Source organism: Gossypium raimondii, chromosome 8, assembly GCF_025698545.1.
Source record: "Gossypium raimondii isolate GPD5lz chromosome 8, ASM2569854v1, whole genome shotgun sequence".
NCBI lineage: Eukaryota > Viridiplantae > Streptophyta > Magnoliopsida > Malvales > Malvaceae > Gossypium > Gossypium raimondii.
In genome coordinates, this window is record NC_068572.1 from 51172502 (window position 1) to 51179347 (window position 6846).

Genomic DNA, 6846 nt, shown 5'->3' on the forward strand with positions numbered 1-6846 from the left:
CAGCATTACATTTCATCATATGCATTAAATTTCATAAAAATACCCTAATTAATCGAAATTATGACAATTACCCTGGAAACCAACAAGAATTTTCCAACCGAATATCGTTATGGTACTCGCGGTAAAACCAAAGCCATGGATCAAAGGTTAGAGGGATTAAAACAAATTTAGAATGACGTGCAAGGTCAGTTGCAAGCGCAGCTGTAGGAACAATTAGCTAAGGTACAGTAAGGCATGGGGGATCAAATACAAGAGTCCCAACAAAGCATGACAAGCCAGTTGACCCTCTTGTTGGCCGAAGGGATCAAAAAAAAGGGAAAAGTAACATAATTAACTCTGTGGATGATAATGAAGACCCTACATACCCCTCAAGCTTTACCCCGGTGAATGTCTAAGCCCAACTAGACCACAACAATATCAGGTCAGCACCTCGGCATCGGTGAACTACCCAACGGGTTCAGGTTTCAATCTTGGAGGTAATCTGACCAACCCCGTCGTTCCAAATTTAGATGACATGGCGGAAATGGATAGAGCAAAAGTAGAATTGCCAAAACAGCTAGAAGATCAGTGCAAGTGGTTAGAGAATAAATTCAGAGCTATGAAGAATGTTGATTACCTTTGCGGGGTCGATGCTAAGGAATTGATCTTAGTCTTAGATCTAGTGCTCCCATAAAAAATCAAGACTCCAGAATTTAAAAAATACAATGGGACTAGTTATCCTAAAACCCATATCACAATAATTTGTCGAAGAATGGCGAGATACGTTAATAACGACTAATTATTAATCCATTGCTTCTAGGATAGTTTGATCGGATCGGCTGCCAAATGGTACAATAAGTTAAACCGTGCTAAAAATAAACTCATGGAAAAATTTGGCACAGGCTTTCATGAAACAATATAGCCATGTGGCTGACATGACATCCGATAGAATTACGCTACAAAACATGGAGAAGAAACAAAGTGAAAGCTTTAGACAATATGCTCAGAGATGGAGAGAAGTGGCAACACAAGTCCAGCCACCCCTTCTGGATAATGAGACAACAATGCTCTTCATAAACATTCTGAAAGCACCGTTCATTAATCACATGCTGGGAAGCGCTACTAAGAGCTTCTCAGATGTAGTAATGTCCGGAGAGATGATTGAAAATGCAGTAAGGAGTGGGAAAATAGACGTGGGGGAAAACGTTAAAACATCTTCCTCGAGAAAGAAAAAAATGAAGTAAACACCGTGAGTGTGTATAATAAAATCGATTCAAAATCAATCACCATAGGCCAACCAATGACTGTGACAACCAGCCATCAAGGCCCTTCGATGTAAGAAATTTAAGCCTAAACACGAAAAAACTCTAATTCATACCCATCCCACTGACATATAGAGAGTTATATCAAAAATTTTTCAACACGCATGTGGTATCCCTGTTTTACTTAAAACCCATAAAACCTCCGTTCTCAAAATGGTATGTTGTGAATGCTCAAAGCGACTACCACGTAGGAATAACGGGACACTCAATTAAGAGCTGTACTGCATTCAAAAAGTTGATTGAGAGGTTCATCAAGATGGGATTGTAAGGTTCGATGATCCCTTAGAACCTAATGTGGCAGGAAATCATTACCCAGTTATTCTAACCAAGGGGTAAACGCGATAATTGAGAGTGGAGAAAAAAAGACCAAAACTGACGTTGCAAAAGTGAAATCCCCACTAAAATGGGTCTGGAAAAAAATGATAGACGTGAGATTCATCATTCAAGATTCAGAGGAGGTACCTGAAAGAGTGATGAGCTATTGTGAGTTCCACACTAAAGAAGGTCATGAGATCCAAGAGTGTACCGAATTCAGAGTTCTGGTGCAAAGTTTGATGGATAACAAATAGTTGAAATTCTTTGAAGATATCAATGGATCGGAAGGAAGAGATGTTTGCACCTCAGAGGAATGATCAACGGAAAAAGTCTACAAGGCCAACCAACCGGTGATGATTATTTCATAACCAAGAAGTAATAAATGGGAATACAAGCTGTACCAAGAGTCATAATTCAGAAACCCGTGACTTTTCTCTACAAGGATAGCAAAAAGGTGCATGGAATTATGACTGCAAGTGATGATCCCAAGAGAGGAGAACTCGGTTAGTAATTCAAAAAAAGGTCAGGATGTTGGTTTCTTCACTCGTAATGAGGGGCACTATGACCCTGCAAGTGTGAGAATCGAGCCCATTAAGGAAAACCCTGGCAGTTGAGTATAAGAAAGAAAAACGGCTAGACGTGAATCACTTGTTAATGAGCCAGTAACTGAGAATGAGGCTAAAGAATTCTTGAAATTCTTGAAGCATAGCGAGTATAGTGTTGAAGAACAACTACACAAATAACTAGTTCGCATATCAGTACTAGCCTTGCTATTGAGCTTAGAGACACATCGTAGCTCATTGATGAAGGTGTTAAATGAAACTTATGTCGCTGATGATATCTCTGTAAACAAGCTAGATCATTTGGTTAATAATTTAAGTGTCGACAATTTTATCTTTTTCAATGATGAAGAAATACCTCTGGGGGGCATAGGATCCACAAAGGCTCTACATATCACTACTCGCTGCAAAGGATATACATTGCTAGGAGTGTTAATCGACAATGGATCTACGCTGAACGTCTTGCCTCTATCCACACTGAATAGATTACCAGTGGATAGCTCTCATATGAAGACGTGCCAAAATATAGTGAGAGCATTCGATGGTATAGAAAGGAGGGTGATGGGAAGGATTGAAATTCATCTATTATTTGGTCCAAACACATATGAGGTAGATTTTTTGGTAATGGATATCAAACCCTTTTATAACTAATTGTTGGGTAGGACTTGGATTCATTCAGCTAGGGCAGTGTCGTCGCCATTGCACCAAAAATTGAAGCTGGTAACAGAGGGTCGACTGGTAACAATAAACGCTGAAGAGGATATCATTGCATCTGTTACCAGTGACGCACCATACGTAGAAGCGGATGAAGGGGCAATAGAATGTTCCTTTCGATCACTAGAATTTGTTAATACAACTTTTATTGTCGAAAGAAACAAAATCCTAGTGTCGAAAATATCCAAAACCACAAAAGGATGGGCCTACAGTTTTTAGTTGGAAAATGAGCCTTGCTTGGAAGAGGACTCAAAAAATACCTTTAATGAAGAGTCGAGACACCAATACTGGTGGACAAACAAGATCGCTTTAGCTTAGGGTACAAGCTAGATGTGAGGCAAAAGAAGAAGGAGCTGGAGAAGAAGCAAGAAAGAAGAAGAGCGCGACTAAGTGGGTGAGAGGTCAACTGGAAACTGATAATCTTTCCCCATATATCTAAAACGTTCATGTCAAGAGAAATCATTTATCTTGAATGAAAAATTTCAAGAAAAGAAACTGCGAAAGAAATGTTTGGAAATTTGAGCATCAATGCCATATCCGAAGAAGGGATTGGGGAAGAAAACTTATCAGGTATTTGTCCTTATATCCCCAGAAGTGTTCTGAACAATTAGATTGCGAAAGAAATCCCTGTAATTTTTAGAACTAAGTCAGAGTAATGTTCAAAACATACTTATTGCTCTAAGCCTAGGAGCAATAAGAATCCTTTCGTGAAAAATGCATATGTCCAATATCTTTATTTCAATAAAATGCATCTTTGTGTCTCTTTTTAGAAAATATTCTTTTAATTTTTCTATTTCATTCATACTCATACCACACATATAATTATTTTAGATTCATTTATTTTTTAGATCTTCTTTTATTCCTATAACAGGTCTCCAGATATAAATAATACGGGCGACGTTGCTGCTGACTCAAAGTCTCCTTTTGAGCAGGATATGTGTCCAGAGGAACCTCAAGACTTTGAAGATGATTGAGATTGTAACCTATCTCTTGATTTGTTAAGGATGGTAGAACAAGATGAAAAACAAATCATACCTTATAAAAAGTCAATAGAAATTGTGAGTTTGGGATGCAAACAATAAAAGAATGAGGTGAATATCGGAGCTTGCATCACTGCAAAGACAAAGCGAGACCTCATTGAGTTACTCCAAGAATTTAAATATGTCTTCGCATGGTCGTATCAAGACATACCTGGTCTAAGTACTGATATCGTGGTACACCGACTTCTCATAAAGGGAAGAATGTAAGTCAATTCAATAGAAACTCCGAATCATGAGGCCCGACGTCTTTCTGAAAATAAAAGAAGAGGTCAAGAAATAATTCAACGCTGGTTTCCTACAACTGGTTAAATACTCGGAGTAGGTAGCCAATATAATCCCCATCCCTAAGAAAGATGGAAAAGTACGAATGTGCGTAAATTATAGGGATTTAAACAAAGTCAGCCCAAAGGACAATTTCTCGTTACCTCACATCGACACCTTAATGAACAACACGACAGGTTATTTACTATTCTCCTTCATGGATGGCTTCTCCGGATATAACCAGATAAAGATGCATCTTGAAGACATGGAAAAGACTACATTCGTAACCATGTGGGGAATATTTTGCTATAAAGTGATGTCATTCGGACTGAAAAATGTAAGAGCGACATATTAAAGAGCCATGGTAACTTTGTTTCATTATATGATGCACAAAGAAATCGAGGTTTATGTCGATGATATGATTGCAAAATCCCTAGCAGAAAAGGAGCATATACAAGTCTTGAGAAAACTATTTTTGAGGTTGAGAAAGGTTCAGCTAAAGCTAAATCCAGCAAAACGTACCTTTAGGGCTAGGTCGAGAAAATTGTTAGGATTTGTAGTCAATGAAGGGGGGATCGAGATCGACCAGGATAAAGTCAAGGCTATGCAGGAGTAGTCTCCGCCGCGCGCTCAAAAAGAGGTCTAGGGTTTCTTAGGAAGATTAAATTACATCGTCTGATTCATTTCACAACTAACCGAGAAATACTATCCCATATTCCATCTCCTGAAAAAAATAATCCAGGTGTATGGGATGAGCAATGCTAGAAGACTTTCGATAAGGTCAAACATTACTTGTCCAATGCCCCAGTGCTGATGCCACCTAGCCCAGATAAGCCGCTGTTACTATACTTAGCAGTATTTGAGAATTCTATGGGATGTGTGCTTGGCCAACATGATGAGTTAGGAAAGAAAGAAAGAGTGATATATTACCTCAGTAAGAAGTTCACTGAATGTGAGACAAGATACTCGCCAATTGAGAAGTTGTGTTGTGCCTTAATCTGGATAACCCGGAGACTGAAACAGTACATGCTGTACCATACAACTTAGCTAATCTCAAAAATGGACCCTCTAAAGTACATGATGGATTTGGCTGCTTTGAATGGAAGTGTAATATCCCATAAATTAGAGGTGTCGAGAAATATGCTTCCGGGACCCTGCCTTCGTAAATTGGGCTCGAAAATATTATTTTTGTTATATTTTTGGGAGTTACTTTAAAAGTGAATTTAATGTTAATTAGATAATTTAAATTAAAAAGGACTAAATTAAATAATGGATAAAAGTAGGAATTACTACTAAATTTTAATATATAATTAATTTAAAGGACTTTTTAAGTAAATAGCCATAATATATATTAGTATATGATGGTGGGCGGTTTTAACTTATGCTATTTAGTATTTTACTTATGAAATATGTTAGAAAAGAAATTAAGTTAAAGAATAAAATAATAATAATAGGTGAGTCATATAGTTAGTGGAGAAAAGAAAGAAAAAAGGGAGAGTAGTTAAAAATTGTTTCTTCTTGTCGAAAAGAAGAAAGGAAAAAAGGAGAGGGGAAAATGGTTCATTCGGCCATGGAGCTTGAGTTGCATGCTTAAATTGGTAAGTAATAATTGATTGTTTTGACATGAAAATTATATTTTTTGTGTTTTAATGTTATGAATTAGTTTGTCCATCTTGAGATTTTGTGAAAGAATAAAAGTGATGGAAGTTATCATGGACGAGAAATTCAAAGTTTTGGTGATACTTGTTGAATATTAAAGGTTTTTAAAGTGATAATTAGAGTATAAAGTTTTGTAGACTAATGTGGGCAAATTGTGTGGTGATTTTGTTGGTATTAACTCCTAGGGACTTAAATGTAGTAAATTTAAAGTGACATAGTTTAAATGGTTAATTTTTGTAAAGGTTGTGGACTGTTTTGGGTGGATTGTATTTAGTTGGAATTCTTTTTAGTTGGATATGAAATGTAATGAAGATGTGATTAAGTTAAATATAGATGTTAATGAATGAATGTGGTTAAATTCTATGTTTAGTGTTGGGGATCAAATTGAACAAGTGATTAAATGTTGGGAGAATTTTTGTAATAAATAGTAGAATGATGTGAATGTATAAGTGGAATTATTAAATTGATGGAATGGCATTAATTGAATGATATTATGAACTTTGATTAAAGAACGAATCAATCGATGTGAATCGTGGAAAAACGAAAGTAATAGAGTAGCCATCGACCTCACTATTATGACTATTTTGTTAAGGTAAGTTCGTGGACTCGAACTTAATTTTATTTCTAATTACTATTTAAATTAAGTAATGTTAAATTAGCTCTTGGTATAAAATGTATGCATATTATTGGATTAATGTAAGGAAAAATAAATGAGGAATTTGTGGAAGTAAATAATTGTACAATCGTCGATATATTCGACTGGCGATGGGCGCAAATCTTTGTCAGCTTGTCTGACTAGTGCTAGGTACATAATCGTCGGTTTATCTGACTAGCTCTGGGCGCAATTATCGTTGGTTCATCCAACTAGAGCTAGGCTCACAATTATTATTGTCGGTATACCCAACTAGCACTGGGTGCAAATATTATTGGTTTATCCAACTAGAGCTGGGCTCAAATTCAATATTGTCGGTTAATCCGACTAGCGCTGGGTGCAAC